Source organism: Poecilia formosa, unplaced genomic scaffold, assembly GCF_000485575.1.
Source record: "Poecilia formosa unplaced genomic scaffold, Poecilia_formosa-5.1.2 Scaffold281, whole genome shotgun sequence".
NCBI lineage: Eukaryota > Metazoa > Chordata > Actinopteri > Cyprinodontiformes > Poeciliidae > Poecilia > Poecilia formosa.
The window spans coordinates 285859-304005 of NW_006800220.1; the positions used below are offsets into that span (position 1 = coordinate 285859).

General features: G+C 40.3%; 1 protein-coding gene and 1 long non-coding RNA gene across 3 annotated transcripts in view; one reads left to right on the forward strand and one right to left on the reverse strand.

Moving 5' to 3' along the window:
- Positions 1 to 18147, reverse strand: part of ankfn1b (ankyrin repeat and fibronectin type III domain containing 1b) — a 185559-nt gene that overhangs the window by 104035 nt on the left and 63377 nt on the right. The window lies entirely within an intron of this gene.
- Positions 11591 to 14729, forward strand: LOC107838584 (uncharacterized). Its single transcript, XR_001664672.1, has 2 exons — positions 11591 to 11622; positions 14588 to 14729. It is a non-coding gene; the product is annotated as an uncharacterized LOC107838584 (long non-coding RNA).

Here is an 18147-nt window from a genome sequence, read left to right on the forward strand (position 1 = left end):
GACCAACCAACCAACCAACCGACCAACCGACCAACCGACCGACCAACCAACTGACCAACTGACCAACCAACCAACCAACCAACCGACCATCCATCCATTGATCCAACATCCATCCATCCTTTGCTATTCGACTATTAAGGCTTCTTCAAGATGTCTTCTATCCATGCTTTTATTTTGAAGTATCTGAAGTAGTCTTCCCCTTAGTTTCTTAACTGGATGTAGGCCAGAACTTTGACTAGGCCATTTCAAACACATGGAGTTTGATTTTAATTGTTCAATTTTATCTCTGGATGTTTGTTTAGGGTGGAAGCTGAACCTTCACCCTACACGGCAAAAACACAAAATCTTACTAAGTATTTTTGGTCTAGTTTCCACCGCAAACGTTGTTGTACACTTTAAATAAAAAAAGTAAATTACAAGTAACTTTTCAACAAGGTATAGGAGCTTGATTCAAGTAAATAATTCTTTAATATTGGTGAAAAAGTTTTAGTTCCACTGGCACCGTTACCTAGCAACCCCAGCCAAGCCAAGCCGTTACCTAGCAACCCCAGCCAAGCCAACCCGTTACCTAGCAACCCAGCTCTAGTTACCTGGCAGATTATTTAACTTATAACAAGACATTTTCCAATGTTATCAGTTAATTTATCTGCTAATGGAACAGGAACTTTTTCACCAATATTAAGGAATTATTGACTTAAAATAATCTTCTACATAGTGTCACGTATAAGTTAGTCTTATTTCAGGTTTACTAAGATATTTGCACTAGAAACTAGACCAAAAGTACTTGTTGTGTTTTTGCAGTGTGTAATGTTAATTCCTTTTTTATAATTGGTTACTGCATTATGTTTTTATGATGTCTTGTTTCTAAAATGTGCCACACAAATACACTTGATTAAAATAGTGTATCTGGAATGTTCTGCAGCTGAATCTCTCTGTGAGGTTTGTCGGCCTCTAGTGGTCACCTGGAATACATCAACCCTCAGTGGAGAGCAACTGAAGCAACAATGTGGCCCAGGCTAGATAGACACAGGAGGCAGGAAACCTGTAGAATGACATGATGATCCTCCCATCGTTTTTCATCTTCCACACAAATCCCCTTTTTTTTCCTGCTCCATACTTCTGTGGCTCCGTCCCCACCGGGTCGCTGTCTAAAAGTTTCATTTGTCAACGCTATTCAGGAGGGTTGACAGAGCGGATGAGGCCCAGGGGAGAGACATCAAACATGGGATGCTGGCCTTGGTCGGCCCCCCGCCCCTCTGTCCTCTCCCCATCACATCTCTATTTAAGTAACTGGCCTCTTCGTCTGTCTGCGCATGATTTGGAGCTGGCTGTCGCAAGGAAGAAAGAAAAAAGGCCCAACAGCAATGACAAATGACAATCTCAGAATAAACACAAGTGTTGGTGGCGGTGGACGGGAGGGGCTGATTCACTCTTTCACCATCCATCAGCCTTTTGTTGGTCGTCTCATTAACCTCTGTTCTCCGCCTCTGTCACTGGGCTTTTTTTGTTCCTTTCCAGTCACCGTCTCATTTTAGTGGAAATAAAGGGGAAGAATTTCAAGTAATGCAGCTTATTTTTCTGTTTTTACACTTTAAATAAGACAAAACAAACTTATAAGTAACTTTTCAACAAGATGCAGGCTTTTCAAGCCAATAATTCCTTAATATGGATGAAAAACTAAAAGTTTGACTGGGCGATTATTTCACTAATATAAGTGAAATAAGGCTTCAACTAAAAACTACTTTAGTAATCGATTAACCAATCGATTTTTTGGTCCACATCTTTTTGTTTCATGTGATTATTGTACAATGATAAGAAATTTTGTTCTATTCTTTTGATCATTCTGACGATTAATCAGATTTTACAGGTTTTTCATTTAACCACTTCAGCCTTTTATAAACAATATTAAAGATGCAAATAAAGAATTAAATTTCTTTTATCAATAAGAAAATAAACATTTATTGCATTAAATGCAATACCTTAGCACAGTTTTAGGAATTTTGGCTAAAAATATTTACAGATAAAGGTGTTTTTATCTTAGATGTAAACTGTATATTGTTTTTTTGTACAGTTTTTACTTAATTACTGCTTGTTTTTTCACCTAATGGTGTTTTTTGACTTCATATACTCCAATTAACGATATTATTTGATAGCTAAATCAGCTGATGATTATTTCCATAATTGATTAATCATGATTATTTGTGATTACTCACAATTAATCCGATTAATCACCAGTGGAACATCTTTTTCATCAATATTAAGCAATAATTGACTTAAAACAAGCTTCTATGTCTTGCTGAAAAGTTATTTCTAAGTCATTTCAAGTGTACTAAGATATTTGCACCAGAAATTCTTGGTCAGACTGTGTTTTTTGCAGTGAGTCGTGTATAAGGCCACGCAGTTGGCCTGTAAGTGTTTGCATGCTGAAAGCACGCTGCCCTGTAGCTCTCAGCACCAGCTAAAACCTGAAGGCACCGAGCCAAGCCCTGCTGATCCCAGCGCCGGCTCCACCAAACACACACAGCAGATGCCTCCTCTGCAGCAGCACAGGAATTCGGTGCATCTCCTCCAACACCAAAGGCGTATTCCTTCTATAAACAGCCGGGATTAGAGCGTTTGGAGGAAGCCAGCATGTCCATGCGGACATCTCTGGCTTGCAGATGAAAAAGCATCTCAAATTGAATTAATAACCGCCGGCCACCAACTAATCCTGACCAGTCCCACTCATGTCCGTACTCCAAACCTCTTCATCTTTTTATAACTGCCCCCTGCTCTCTGGGGATGCTCAGGTGAGGGTCTTCTGACGGGGCGGGGTGACGAGTGGAGGGGGATGAAGCGGTAAACACATCGGCTCAGGTAATCCGTCAGCAGACAGGCCAGCTTTGGACGGCAAAGTGACTGGCAGCTGGAGAGCAAGTGGACAGCTGATGTGGGCCGAGCCGGCCGCAGCACGCCAGACAGGATAAAGAGATGTAAGCCCCCCTCCCCCACCCGTTTCCACATGCTCGGCGCTCCCCCTCGTCCTCCAACCGTGGAGCCGTGTCAACTTGAAACTCTTTCATCTTTTAACCCGGTGGGTGCTAAAGCAAACTTTCCACTTTGGATCCCAGGGGCCCGGGCGTTATGGAACCGCAGAGAGACCGGTTCCCTGTTTGCAGTGGGTCACTGAAGGGGGGCGGGGGGAGGTGAAGAGGGTGAGGGGGGGCGAGGCGAAGGTCTTCTGGCTGCCAACGGCTTTGGAGCATCAATAGATGGTTGGAAGATACTGACGCAGGAGTGTCCACACTGCAAAAACACTAAATCTTACCAAGTATTTTGTGCAGTGCAGTTTGCCTGCAGCTTTAACGTGGGCCGGGCTGATGAACCCAAAATTAACGGAAATTCTTGACATCATTTCGCTCATATTTGTATTTCTGCTGTTTTAAAAAAGTTGAAAAGAAAAGTTGTCCTATTTGACTGTCTATGCTCATATCCCTTTAAAGGCGACTTGTTATGAAAATGCATATTCTACACGTTTGTACGTCCATTTGAGTTTCTACTGCTTCTAAAATCAGCCCAGGCAGTAAAAAAACAACAACAACAAAACAAGCGAGGCTCTCCAAAACCTCTCCAGAGTGTAACGTCACAAATCAGCCCATAAGAAAATGTGCAAAAAGTGTATTTACATATTCATAAACTGCAAATTCGATTCAATAAAAAAATAAATGTATCGCTCAGCCCTAATCCAAAGTAAGGTGATGGATGGATGACAGAAAACAAAGCAGACAAAACAAACAGAAAGCTTCCAGATGGATCGTAAGCAGACGAAATGTGACGGAGAGGCGGCTGCTGGCGGCCGGCCGGCCGGAGATTTCCACGTGAAACACAAGGTGGGATACAGTAGAGGCTAACAGCAGCCAGCACTGCCTTCATTAGTGAGGTCAGTGCCCCGGGGTACTTAGTGCAACACTGGAGGCCTATGCAGCCGCCCCCTGGCCTTGTGCAGAGGTGGATATTGCATCTTTGCGATAACATCTCCCCACATAGGAGGGGGCCCCGGCATCATGGCATAAAGACCCCTGTTTTCGGCAAGTTTGAAATAAGGCTTTGTTCCCCCAAGGCCTTGGAGCCCCCCTCCTCCCCACCACCTTCTCCTCCTGCTCGTTCCTCCTGGGTGGGCCGGAGACTTTCCAAAAAACTGAGCAACTTGTGTCTGGGGATACCCCAACCCACCCCCTGCCCCTCAACCCGACCAACCAACCAACCAACCAACCCCCACCCTTCTATTGAGCCTACACACACACACACACACACACACACACACACACACACACACACACAGAGACCCTCCGATCCAGACAGTGGCGTCCGCTGGCTCTCAGCCATGGCAGTGTGGACTGGTTGGTAAGAGAGCTGGAGATCCTGAGCTGTGGAGGGAACCAGGAGGGGCCTTGGTGGGCTCATCTCACCCCAGGGGGAGTGGGGGCCCACAGAGAGGAGTGGTGTGTGTGTGTGTGTGTGTGTGTGTGTGTGTGTGTGTGTGTCTGGCAGTGCCTCGCTCCCTTAGTACAGACACTCCATACACGTCTTCTCTATAAAAGCTCTACCACCAGTTATCGATTAATGAGTTACAGCTGCAGAACGTAACTTTTGGAAATGTTTTAATTTTGTTAACATATTTCTTGAAACTGGTATCATGTTGTGACAGAGTTGTATGCATTATTTTTTTTAAATTGAGCTCCTCTGCCTTCTCCCAGTGCTAATAGAAACAATCAATCAGAACCAGGAGGCGGGGCTTAGCGCTGTCAATCATGCTCACACATTCCCCTTGCCCTCTGCTATCCTACATCTGGTTCAAAACAACACAGTCTGCCCTGAATGCTAAGGCTAGTTAGCCGACCAATCGATAACGGCAGGTAAACGGTCATCTGTAACGCAGGGAGTAAAAACATGTAAAGAGCACAGTTATTTCTTAAGACTTATTTATTATGTCTTCAATAATATACTAAATAGACAATATTTTAATAAAGCAAAGTAGTCAGGTTTGTGTAGAAAAGGAATCTGTAAATCCTTGTCAATCCAAAATACAAACACAGTTTTGCACTGTTGCTGTTTTAAATTACAGAAACATTTTTAAACCGTTTTTGGGATTTATTATCCTCATGTTTTTAACACCCTGAAAAAAAATTACTTTGTCTTGTGCCTAAATAAATAAATGTTTAAGGAAGCTTTTATTTGTCTTTAAAAATCCCAAGTTAATCACATTTGATTTATTCTTGAACTGAGGAGCCAAACAAAATCATCCCGAGGGCCACGAGCGGCGACAGCGATGAAAACAGGAACCTCTGAGGTTTCTGAACGGAAAAATAAAAGATGAAAACAGTAAAATATGTAAAACTTAGTCCCCCATTTAACATATAGCTGCACAATTTGACATTTGAGATATAAATTTGCTTCATGGAAACACACCAGTTTTGAAAATAACTAGATTTGGCTTTGGGTGAACAAAAATGTTATTTCACAAAACTGCAATAGAAATTTCTGTTTTGCATCATGAGTCACATGATCAACAACCGGGTGCTGCAACTGGTGCAAAAATACGACAGGAAGTAGCTAGAGGATGATGTTGCAGCGTGTTTCGCAATGACTCATCACATCAGCAAACTTATTCGCATGCGATTTTAATTTTGTTTGTGAAAAATAACCTAATTGTAAAATTGTGATTATTTCAACATTAGCAGAATCCTGACAAAGTTTTGCTCACGTTTGTAATGGAAACACGCCTAGAAAAAACTTTTCTGACGCACAGACGCCTTGTGAAGGTCTGACTGTGGGATGGACAGTATAAATATCTGTCTGGACTCTGAGATGAGTTGCCAGGTAGGAAAGATGTGCAAACCGTCCATTTATATTCACATCAGCTGGTGGATTTATAGGACCCTTAAAACGGATCAATCATTTTCCACTGCAGGTCTCTTATCCACTCTCTCCTCACTTTCCTTTTTGATTCCCCCTCGGCGTACGCAGGCGTGCGCCAGGTCCTGCCCGAGCACATACATGTAGCAGGATGTGTGTGTGTGTGTGTGTGTGTGTGTGTGTGTGTGCGCGGCTGTATGTGCTTAGCGGCTCAGTCAACTACCAGCACTCGGCGCTTTTCATGTTCATTATCACTTGTTTTATAGTGGAATATTTAAGTCAGGGGCCTTGGCATGGCTGCGGCTATAGTTAGAGAACAAAGGAAAGCGCTGGGGGTGTCGGGGAGGGGGTGCCATGCCGGAGCGCAGCATAGAGCTTTTCCGTAAGTGTTGCGACCCACACTTCATGGAAAGCAAGGGGGGCAGGCCAGGCCAGCCGCGCAGGCAGACGGAGCTAAATTCAACTCATTCCCGTATTAATGGGAGCTTATGTGCCATTCCATCCCACTGAAGAGGGCATTAAGCTGAGCCAGACAGCCAGGATAAACCTCAAAATATCTTCCCTCGCTGGACTAGTCTTTGCCTCCTGCATTTTTTGTTTAATGTAATTTCTTACGACGGAGAAATTTCAAGAAGATGGTTGAATGATCCCATGAAGCCAGAAATGCAAATGTTTTCAAGTATCACTGCAAAAACACAAAATCTTACTGAGTAAATTTGGTCCAGTTTCTATGAGAGCAAATACCTTAATACACTTGAAATAACACAAAACTAACTTACAAGTAACTTTTTAGCAACATATTATAGAGGCTTGTTTTAGGTCAATAATTCCTTAGTATTGGTGAAAAAGTTCTAGTTCCACTGACGCCGTTGCCTAGCAACCCCAGCCAAGCCTAGCCGTTGCCTAGCAACCCCAGCCAAGCCCAGCCGTTACCTAGCAACCAAGTTCCAGATTATTTAACTTATAACAAGACATTTTTCACATCTTATGAGTTAATTTGTCTGCCAATGGAACAAGAACTTTTTAATCAATATTGGGGAATAATTTACTTTAAAAAAGCCTCTATTTGCTGAAAAGTTACTTTTAAGTTAGTTTTGTCTTATTTCAGGTGTATTAAATGTAGTGGTCTAAGATTTTGTGTTTCTGCAGTGTAACATTGCTGTAATGCTTTTCGTTTTGCTCTCTCTCTCCGTCTTGCAGCGTGAATGAACTGTAGAAATCATGATTTAGGAAAGACGTCGTATGTTTCAGGGATTCCTTTGGTTTAATTAAAAATAAATGTTTTATCATTCTGGGTTATTTATAGTTGCTGTAACCCTGAGGTCACTGACAGGAAAAGTTTTGAGTTTCTAACTAAACAATTATTAGTCAGATTTAGTGTTTTTGCAGTGTAGCCTCAAATCCATCAAGTGAAGAAATCCACTCAGCAGAATTTTACAAACTACATTGTTTCAGTTCATCTTCACCAGGTTCAGCCATCTTGCTTCATGTAGACTTGCAGCTGCCTCCCACATGTCTTCAATGGCAAAAACGTTTAAAAAATGTGCATGAAGTGGAAAAAATGACTGCAAAGATTCATTTGAAAGTAGATTTGTTTATGGACTTGTGGGATCCTGTCATTGACCACTTTGGTTGGACATAACTATTGGCTGTCCACTTGATATATTAACGTGTTTATTTTTATTCACCATCTATCTTTGGAATGTGACAACATTGTGGAAAATGTAGAGTTTTAGTTGGCTGGAAAACGGGTTTTTTATGTATAATGTATGGAGACAGTGTTTGTTCTCTGGTTCTTGTTGCTTTTTTTGTTGAAACTGCATATTGAATAAACAAAAAAAACTTTTACTTCTAAGTCGGACTGTGACTGAACTAAGAGGGAGGGAAATTTCTATACATTTTTTTTATTTATCCTTTTTGCTTGCTGGTTAAAAACAGAGGTTAAAGAGACTTCAGAGTATTTGTAAATTACATGGAACAATGAGATTTTGTTAGGTGAAAAAATAAACGTTAATCAAAATAAATGTTGCTCTCTGTAACTGATATTAGGATCAGCTCTGTTTTTTTTCTTTACAAGTAACATTTAAACATAGATGTTAGTTTTAATGATATACAGTGTTTCATCAGTATTTTTGCTATGTTTTGCATATGTTTGTAATTGTTATATTATTAATGTTGTCCATTTTAGCCATGTTTAATTTTAGAAATGCTAACTGCTGTTAGCTGCTCATTGGGAGTTATTGCTTGCAGTTTGTTTAGGGTTATTTATTATATTTTATTTAATGTGCTGGTGTTAACCACCAACCTGATTTCCTCTTTTGTTAGAATAAATACGGTGAACCTGATTGTTTCTGTTACTATCAAGAATGAGGGAAAGCCCAGATGATGATGTCGTGACTTTGGAAACTTCTGATTGGTTAACTGACACGGTTGAGTTAATTTTACTGTTTTTTCCCCAAAGAAAAAACAGGAAGAGAATCATGGAGTTTCACAGGTTTGGTTCATCCTCAGGAATCATTTCCTGATGATTGAACGCTGTTCAAAAATGTATATGTTAGTATAGATAAGACAGGAATGTCCGACTGGCTGGACAAACCTCATAGCGCTCAGGATTGGTTCTGGTCCGAAACCTGAAAATCAAGCCAGAACTTTGTGAAAATGATGCTGAAGTTGGTAAGACTGTCGTTATCCTGTATGGTACTGAAAGGCCACTCGGCATGGAGAAGCTATTATTCCATAAAAAACATTGTCAGCTGTTTATTCTTTCATTTTTATAATTCTAAAACAAGACGATAAGCATAGCTTCAAATTCAGAAAAATGTATTTGAAAATTTCTGGTTTCTTCTGTAAGTATTTTATGAATCCTCGCCACACTTTCCACATTTTTATCTGTAAACGATGAGCAATTATCTCCTTTTCTGTTAGTCTACTACAAGAAGTCCCAATGAAATCCAGAGAATTTTACAAAAAGTTAACTTTTGGCACCTGGCTAAACATGAAACATCCAGTTTACAAACACAGTCGCTTTAACCATAAAATAAAATCTGGAAAAGAAAGAAAAATTGTGGAAGTTTAAAATCAAACTTGAATATTTATTTTATTTTATTTAAATTCATGGCTACAATCATTTGCAGTTATATATAAAGGCAAAGTTATATTTTTGAAAACCAATAACTGACTTGTTAATTCAGTGCAACCCTGAGATAATACCAGAATATGAATTCAGTTTTCTAATATGTGAAATTATAATCTAGTCTTCACTTTTAAATTTATGAAAAGTGACAAAATTATCAGAAAAATGTTGCATATTTCAGATGTTGCTTTGTGATCATATGCAAGTTAAAGGATCCCAAACTAAAAGATATTCATTGCATAACAGAGTTTTCAGTTTTGTTACAGATTTCAGTGTGTGTGTGTGTGTGTGTGTGTGTGTGTGTGTGTGTGTGTGTGTGTGTGTGTGTGTGTGTGTGCTATAGAACAAGCTGAAGAGTTATTAGTTGGCAGGGATAATTGGACTCTATGTAGGTGGCATGACCCAGCTGTCTGCAGCAGGAAGGCCCAAAGCTGAGTGTGACCTTAACCACTGACCTTACAAATGCAATACAGTGACCTTTGACCCTGCCCACATTAAAGAGACAGTGTTGTCTTTCTGCAGTCAGCCAGCAAATTAGAGCGAAAGGGGCCAAAGCGTCGTCTTCCTCCCTGTCTGCTGCCGCATCCTGATGAAGTGTCAGTGAAAAGCTACAAACTTTATAATATTAGCTCCTCCATTTCCAACATTTGAGTTTATAATATGAGATGTTGTAAAGTGAAATCAAATATTAAAGAACTGAACTGGTTTTAAGATTGGTAAAAGTTTCCGTGTTTTTAATTAGATTGAAGGGAAAGTGAAGGAGTGACCAGTTTTTCCAGGTTTCTAAAGCAGAATAGAGCAGATTTACCCCTCCGCCATTCATTCCTCTGCACTGCCAGACAGCTGGCTGAAAGAAAGCCAATACACTTTAACTTCTGTTAAAAGAAAGATAAAGCCAGCTATTGGGAATTATTTCCACTTGTGGTAAAATACAGTCATAGTAAGGAGACTAGTAGATATATATGGATGTATATTAGTGCTTTGCTACTAATTGTCAACAATACGAGAACTACATAACATAAAATAAGAATAAAACAAAAGCTTGAATTAAAAATAATGGTGAGGAACTGGGAAGTATGTCAGTTATGCTAGCTTGACTATGACAACTTTAACATGTAGAGGTGCTGTGGAATTCGGTGTTTCGGTTCAGTAAGAAAAAACAAAACAAAAGTTGACCCACTCACTCACTGACAAATGATCAGTAGCACAGGTGTTCAAATTCGCCGATCCACCGCCACTAAGTTCTGATGATCACTTATTAATAAACATCAAGCCTGAAAACATGAAACTGTAACAGACTGAACGTTCGGTTCTTTGTGTAGGAAATGTTTGAATGTTTTTTGGTGTTGGACACAATACGCTAGTGGAGCTGTTGACGGTCAGTTGCTATGGCAACCGGTCTGTGTGTAACGTAGCAAACACAAAGGGTGAGAAAAACGAAAAACGGGAGAGGTTTCCAGCTGTTTTTACATGGTTTTTCTGCGTTATTTTCCCTTGACTGCAGCAAACTGCACTAAATTAATAATAACATCTCCAGGTTTCATTGTGTTAATGGATTTGTTCTCCCACAGCAGCATGGCTATGGATGGCATGTAGAAGAAAGATTTAAATGAGAAAATACGCCTACAAACTGAAGTAATCTGTGCACCTGATTCAAGAACTGAATATTGTTTTAAAAAGCAGGAACAAAGAGCTCACCAGCTGAAACTGTTCCTGAGTATTTCCAGCCTGAACTGTCACCTCGCCACACATTTTTCTCAACAAACAAAGCCATGGATCTGATCAGCTGCATGACATGTTGTTACAGTCTGTCAGGAGATCGCTGTCCCATCCAGAGTCGTTCTTATCCCCCTGGGCCGCCGTCACAAAGGGGGCAGGTAGGCCTCTCTGGGGAGAGGAAAGACATCTGTCAAGATGGAAGCAGATCTCTCCAGGCAACCACTGAGCGACAAGTGTGTCCCTTTGCCTTTCCTCCTGTATCACAACACTGCTGCTGAGTGACTGGAGGGCCCTAATGGACGCAGGTATCTGCTGTGACTCTGATCTCTTAGAAAAGCTCTTGGCGAACGAAGATAAAGCGAAAACAGAAGGCAGGCCATGAAAATTACATGAAACGAGTCTGAAAGGTTCCCTTTGATGGGGAAAGGTGTCCGACTCGATAGCCACACATTTTTCCTGTGGAAATTATAATCACATGTGGTTGTGAGCATGGAACTGTCCAGCTTGCAGTGTGTGTGTGTGTGTGTGTGTGTGTGTGTGTATAAAGTCATTAGCATGACTTAAAAGGCCACAATCGCCACTTAAAACTCCAATAAAACAAATTAATTCAACACAGAGTTAACAAGATCAATCCATCATCTGGAAGAAACCTTTCATACATGATCAGGCGATGCATTATGACCACTATTAAGGTGGTGTACCATTTGCCTACACAACACCTCTAAAGACCACTAAACGTCCTTGAACTGGTTATAATAGGTCCATGTGTTAATCAAAACATGTTCATTACATTTTTTCTTACACAAAATCATTCTTGGATAATGAGATTTCAGTCTGTTTAGTTCTGCCTATTTTGAGCTGTTTTAGGGCGTCCTGTCACTTTAAATCCAAATAACCCTCTGCTGGCTGCATCCTCCACTGACACGTGAAAATGGCTATAAACCGATGTACATTTATATGACCAAACAGCTTTGAAAAGCAGAAGTGGAGCCTCCTGCACAATCAACAAGAATGCAACAAGTGGTTTCCAGATGCTAAGTCAACAATTAAACACTCTGTCTTTTCCAGCAGCCATTGTACAGCGCATTCTGTGGGAAAACCAGCTGACCAAACATGCTGGACCTCAGCTAGGGTTGCTAGGTAACGGGTTGGGCTTTGTTGGGGTTGCTAGGTAATGGAGCATTGCCTGCTGATTTGTGCCGTTACATTCAGTAGGATTTTGAAACAGCTAATTTTCCAGACACCAAAAAACATTCCCTCATTTGCAGGTCAGAAAACTGTAAATTAAATATGAAATAAATAAGAAATGCTACAATTAAATTGATCTTTGGTGAATTCTTAGGGGAACTGACATACATTACTCAAAGGATTTTGATTTTAGAAAATGTATATTCTAATTTGGAGTTATTTTCCAACTGTATTGATATTAATGGATGCTTTCAAACCTTTCAGTGTGAGATTATCAGGCACATTTACATTCCAGAGGTTTATATGTCATTACAAGCACAAGTTAAAAATGGGGTGTAATAAAGAGTCAAGGTTCAGGGAAAAATTATGTAGAGAAAGAGACTGTTGGGGGGGGAACATTGAGGGATGTTGACAGGCAGCAAATTGAGGCTGAGAGGACGGCTTGGTCCCATTGTTTCAGCCTAATTTCATGGGATCAAACCAAAGCACAGCCGCAGACACAGACAGAGCTGCAGCAATCTGCTGGGAAATCTCTCCACTAATTGGCCCCGTGGAAAAGTCTGCCGCCTGCACACAGCGACCGTCTGCTGATTGCTTTACACCCGGCGAAGGCGACTGTACGAGCAACTAGACCTGCCACTCAATCAGAGCAGTGACAGCTCGCTGCGGCTAACAAGGAGAATCCAACGAGGCGCAGCGAGTGGAAATGTTACGGTGCAGGAGCAACGAGGGCCACTTTTAAAAACAATACAGCAACAAGCAGGCTTTCACCGTCAGTCACCCACAAAATCCTACCGAGTAGTTTGGGTCTAATTCTGGTGCAAATATCTTAAGATACTTGAAATAAGACAAAACTGAGGCACAAGTAACTTCGGTACGATAAAGGAGCTTGTTTAAGTCAATAATTGCTCATAAGTGAAGATAAGTGAAAACATCTGGTTAATCATTGTTCTGAATGTTGTTTTTTCCCCAAAATGGCCTGTTTGTGTCTGTACCACAGTTAAAGATTCATCGATTACTAAATTTGTTGACAATTACTTCAACAGCCGATTAATCGTTTCAGCCCTAAAGGGAAATAATCTGCCAGTGGAACTAGGACTTTATTTTATCAGCATTAAGGAAATATTGACTTAAAAGAAGCTCCTATATGTTGGTGAAAAGTTTGTTTTATTTCAAGTGTAGATATTTGACCAGAGACCAAAAACACTTGGCATTTTTACAGTCCGAGTTATAAAAACTTGCCAAGAAGATGCCGTCTCCCTCTGCAAAGGAATAAAAATCAACCACTGTCTGCTTCTGTTCTCAGTTAACAACCGCCACCCGACTACCACCAACTCAACAACTTTCATGTTATATTTAGCAACATTTCAGACAAAAAAAATTCTAACAACAAAACTCGGAATTGGCAGGTCAAGATTTTTAAAGATTGGTGATCAGAGATTGGCCAAAAAAATCAATCAGAGCATCTTTACTGATTACACAACACGACTTGCTAGTCCTGGTGTTATAAATACTCCTAAAAATGACAATATGGTCATTGACAACACAGTGTATGTTGGAATGGTCTAGTCAAAGTTCAGGCGCATATTTCACTTGGGAATTCGTGGCAAACTCTGTGTGTAAACTGTTACAGTTTGAGTTATTTTGCAGACCTGCATTGAGGAGCTTCTTTGGTTTTAGTTTGACTCACTTTGTTTGCGTCGCCTTCCTCCCATTTTCCACTGCGCCGTTCAGTTGGTCTGTTACGTAAAGCCTCCATAAAACAAGCTGAAGTTTTGTCGTGTCGTGCAACTGAGAAAAAGTTTCCTTTGCATTTGCTATATGAACATTTATATGCTTGTAAACCATTTTCTTCCTTCTCATTACAGAAATGTTGCAGTTTGGGAGAGAAAAAAAAACAAAAATGCAGCTTCAGCTTTGTGAGAAGTTTCATCACAACTCCTGACACAATCAGGCTGCTTGGGCCCGGTTCTGGCGACGGTCCTGATCTGGGGTGACTCATTGTTTCCAGAACCTTTCATATGTGTCGCATTAGAAGGAGACAAAAGACACTCCCTCGCTGCTCTTTCCCAGCTCCTGTTTGGTTCCCATCCTCTCTTCCTTTCTTTAGCAATCCTCACAACCACATTTTCCCTCTTGCAGTCCTCACCTTCTTCTCACTCGTAGTTTCTTTAAAGATCCATTTCTTTGCAGTTTATTAAACCGAGGAATGCTGTGAGAAACTAAATCCCTGCTGGATGTTGAGGTCGTCCCTTCCTCGTTTCTCATGTTCTTGTTTTCTTATCGGCTGTCCCACCTAATTTGTCTGCATCACTCAGCGTTGTGTTTCTGGTTTGGCAGCAGGCAGGTTTTTACCTGGCATCCACAACCGTTTGTCTTGCACACAGCAGAGCTTGAGTATCTCTGTTATCAGATCATAAAAACTTTGAAGGTCTGCAGGATACATTTCATTCACATCTCACCTTGTCCGTCTTATGATTACCTGGAATGTTTCTAGCCTTTTCACAGAATGCAGCTAGAATATTTAAAGGTCATTTATTATGCTTAGGATAATCACAGGTGACAAAAAAAAAGTTACAATTTTTCCGTCAAAATCATTCTTAGATAATGAGATTTCAATCTGCTCAGTTCTGCCTGTTTTTAGCTGTTTAGTCACTTTAAATCCAAATGAGCTGCTCAGGCCACGCCCCCAACTCAGCATTTAGACTCACACGTGAAAATAACTGCAAACCAATGAGCAATTATATAACCATACATCTTTGAAAAGCAGAAGTGGAGCTTCCTGCACAGCCAATAAGAATGCAGGAAGTGGTTTCTGGATGGTAAGTCAACAACAAAACACGTTAGCTGGTCCAGCAGCCATTATGCAGCGCATACAGTGGTAAAACCAGCTGATGGTTTGTACTGTGCAGTTACATTTACTCAATTACAATTTACTTGAGTAACTTTTTTTTTTATTACTTTTAGAAGTATTTATACTATACTGTACTTTGAGTAATTTTATTATGAAGTATTTCTACTCTTGAGTAAAATTTCTGGATTTTCTGCCCGCTGAATGAAAACCAAACATGTTTTAACCAAAACCCAGACACAGACCTGCAGTTTTTGTTAAAGTTTCATCATTTTTTATTGAAGGAAACTGATTTGGAAACATTTTCTTCTTTTTGTGTTGCTTATATAAATTATTGCCATTTTCATCAATAAAATACCAAAATTTCGACTTAACTTTATATTTTGGTTAATCTGATGATGTAATTCTTAAATATTAAATGATGGATCATTTGATCAGTTACTCAGTACTTGAGTCGACTTTTTAATAAATACTGATTTTCTCTTACTTGAGTATTTTCTTAGATGGCTACTTTTTACTTTTACTTGAGTAAAAATAAGTTGAAGAAGTGCTAAGCCTACTTGAGTAAAATGTTTGGGAACTCTGCATGTTAAGATAAAAGCATTTTTAGAGGGAGTCTGAAGTATTTGTAGATTTTAACTATTTATCGGGGGTCAGAATCGGGCCGTTCAGACTGAAGAGAAAAAGTCAGATTCGGATCCCATTTACCTGCTGTGTGAACGAATCCTAAAATATACCCTACAGATTGTTGGAAATATTTCAGGGAGGGATGCGAGTCGAAGCTGATGGTGAGATTGGTTAAAGTCCTGCCTAAACATGAAGATTTCCAACAAGCACACCTCAGTGTGTAAGACTGCAAGTGTGTAATGATGCATGTGTCCCTGGTGACAGGCACTCTTAGCGACTTACAGTGGCTGTGTGTGTCTTATGAGAGCGAACGGGGGAGGCGGAGGGGGCAAGCACTTATAAATATGCATCTTAATGGCTGCTCTGTTCCCACCATTCACACCGAGCGACGGCGGGAGCCAGAGAGGCACGGGACGACAGGGAGAAGTGCTGCTGCAGCCACACAGAAACGCATCAGTCAGGGCCGTCCAAACTCGTTTCTGACTCTTCAAGTAAATATTATTCACAGGACAAAAACGTTTAAAAAACAAAAAAAATCAAGCAAATAAAGTTGTCTTTTTTACGTAGGAAAGGGATGTTATTGATCATAGATCCAAAAATCAAAACAGGATTTTTCGTGTTTGCTATAGAAAAAGAAAGTCTTCAAGTTTTCAACTATTTTTTGGCTTGACGTAAATCATTTATTTTCATATAAGAACAGGACTTGGATCACTTTATTTCAAAGCACTTGCTATATTTAGCTGAGTTCAAAAGTGACCCATTGGTTTTCGTTAAACAGGTTAGGATAGGTCAAAACGTTTATTCCATTTTTTAGATAATTTCAGAATGAGCTGTTTTAGGGCGTCCTGTCACTTTAAGTCCAAGTAATCTGCTGCTGGCCACGCCCCCTAACTGAACATTTACATTTGCACGTCAAAATGGCTGTAAACAGATGTACAACTGTACATCTTTGAAAAGCAGAAGTGGATCCTCCTGCACAACCAACAAGAATGTAGCAAGTTGTTTCTGGTTGGTAAGTCAACAACAAAACAACTTGTCTTGTCCAGCAGCCATTGTACAGCACAAGCAGCGAGAAGATCAGGTGACCAAATGTCACAGAGCTCTGACTGGGTTGCTAGGTAACAGGTGGGGCTTCGCTGGGGTTGCTAGGTAACGGGCTGCAAGGTTTTTGAAACGGCTCATTTTCCAGACACCAAGAAGTGTTAACTTACTGCTGGATATTTTATTAAGTGCTTTGTTTTTCAGAAGTATTTGTTTGAATAAAAGCTGATTTCACAAGGTTCTACTGTTATAAAAGCTGGATTACAAAAAGACAAAAAACTTTGTGACAATATAAGAAAACTATGTTGGTAATGATTTTACCCCGATTAGAAACAAAAGTCTCCATCTGCAGGGAACAAGTTTGAGTCGTTCTTGAACTGCAGCAAAAATCAGTCCAAGGTCACAAATGGCCCCCGGGCCACACTTTGGACACCTGGGGTGTAAAGAAACATCCACAAGAGACAAACTATGCCATACCTGACTCCTTCAACCGTGGCCCTTTTCAATGGACACACACACACGCACACACGTGCACATGCACACACACACAGGCCTTAGTAGCTGTAGTATAGAGGAGCGGAGAAGCAGCCTCCTCAGGCAGAAGCTGTTTGTCGCTAAATGAAGGCCAGCATTCTTTGGTTTCCCAGGGATCTGGGTGCCTGCCAGTCCCCCAGCCACTGAGTGCCATTTTATTAAGAACAAAATGGAGCCCCTATGAAAGGAGCCCGGCGCTGAGCCTGCACAGGTCTCACAGAGCCCAGCCTCGGCATAAGCAAACATCACCTTAAAGAGACAGGCCTGCAGAAGACAGGAGACGGCGGGGCCCCTCGAGGGCCGTCTGAGAGACACAAGCAACCCCCGGCAGAGGCGGGGCGCGTTATTGATAATCAGGATTCACCTTACAGAGACAAGATGGCGGCCGAGTGGAGGAATGCAGTGATAACGATGTCAGAAACAGTCAGCAGGACGCCCAAGATAAAGAGACGTAGGGCTGCAACGAATAATTATTTTAGCAATTAATCTGATGAAATAAAATAACACATTCTGAAAATTTTTCATTTAACATTAGAAACACATTAAAAGATAATAAACTATTAATCAAATCATTTTTAGACAAGAAAATAAACAATTTAACGTCTAAAATGCAACAACAGCATTGGATGTTTGATAGTTTCCAGCAGCTAAAAAACTGTGTGGAAAATAAGTATACAGTCCTTGGCTGTTCTAATTATTATTTTTTGCATTAGCTGGTTAATAATTGGAAAGCAAAGTTTTATTTGTTATTTTTATTTTTTTTCTTATTATTTTACAGATTTTGAACCATTAAAGCTAAAACTGCCACAAGAAACGTTCTGGGTTGAACAAATGTTTTGTTTTTTAACTTAAATGCAAAATCTATTTATTTTTGTACATTAGTTGTTCCTCTCAGGGTGGTGTTTTTTTAGCAAATGTCTTTTTTAGTCTGTATAGTCCAGTTAATGATTAATCAATTACAAAATTAGTAGAGGATTATTTCAATAACTGATTAATCTGATTAATTATTTCAGCCCCAAGAGATGGCAAATAGTCACAAAGCAAATAATTGCCCTGTCCAGTACATTAAAAAAGTCACAATTTACTGATAAACTGAACTTTAAAAAATCTTTAAGTCAAATGATCCTGATCTGGTTCGGCGATTCGTCCGCAGAGTTTT